Below are 982 nucleotides of genomic sequence, written 5' to 3'. Positions count from 1 at the left end.
CTGTCTCCTTCTCTCTCAAAAATAAATAAACATTGAAAAAACTTAAAAAAAAAAAGAATGTCAACTCATGAAAAGGTAAACTTAAATGGATATTGACCATTTAAAGTAAGAGTAATTCTATATTATGTGGCTTTAAATATGCATAAAATCAAGATTCTTGGCAACAATGTCACAAAATATAAGAGGAAAATGAATAGAGGTAAAGTATTAAGAGGTCCTTGTATCTTTGGGAAGTAATAAAAGCAGTAATTTATATTACACTTTAATGAGACAAGGATGCATTTTGTAATCTCTAGGGTAACCACTAAACAATATGAATGATTTATTACTAACAGGATAATAAAGGAAATAGAATAAAAAAAACACTTATGGGGTGCCTGGGTGGCTTAGTTGGTTAAGCATCTGACTTAGGCTCAGGTCATGATCTCAAGGTTTGTGGGTTCAAGCCCCACGTTGGGCTCTGTGCTGACAGCTCAAAGCCTGGAGCCTGCTTTGGATTCTGTGTCTCCCTCTCTCTCTCTGCCCCTCCCCCGCTCTCACTCTGTCTCTCTCTCTCTCTCTCTCTGTCTCAAAAATAAATAAACATTAAATTTTTTTTAAAAATAACACTTAATTCAGAAGAATCCAAGGCAAGGTAAAGAGAGGAACACAGCCAAGACATGCCCAAAAGAAAGTACATGGTAAACTGGTAGATAAAAAAACCCATACATCAATAATGACACTAAATAAAAATCACTAAAGACTCTAAATAAAAGACAAATATTGCCAGACTAACAATGAAAATAAAACCCAAACGTGTTTTGCTTACCAAAGACATACCTTAAATACAAGGAAAATATAAAAGTTGAAAATAAAGAGTATAAAAGATATCCCATTGGATACAATTAACTCAAAGGGAGCTAATGTAGCTGTATTAATATCAGACTTTAAAGTAAGAAAATAGACAGGAAAGGAGACAAAGAGGCAAATTTCACAATGACAA

At 33.5% G+C, this 982-nt stretch overlaps 1 non-coding gene across 1 annotated transcript; it reads left to right on the top strand.

Moving 5' to 3' along the window:
* The first annotated feature begins 375 nt into the window (after window positions 1-375).
* Window positions 376-460, top strand: TRNAL-UAG. The gene has a single exon. It is a non-coding gene; the product is annotated as a tRNA-Leu (tRNA).
* Window positions 461-982: the final 522 nt, after the last annotated feature.

The sequence above is a fragment of the Panthera tigris genome, chromosome X, assembly GCF_018350195.1.
Source record: "Panthera tigris isolate Pti1 chromosome X, P.tigris_Pti1_mat1.1, whole genome shotgun sequence".
NCBI lineage: Eukaryota > Metazoa > Chordata > Mammalia > Carnivora > Felidae > Panthera > Panthera tigris.
The sequence above is the reverse complement of the archived record's forward strand: the minus strand, read 5'-3'. Positions and strand labels throughout refer to the sequence as shown.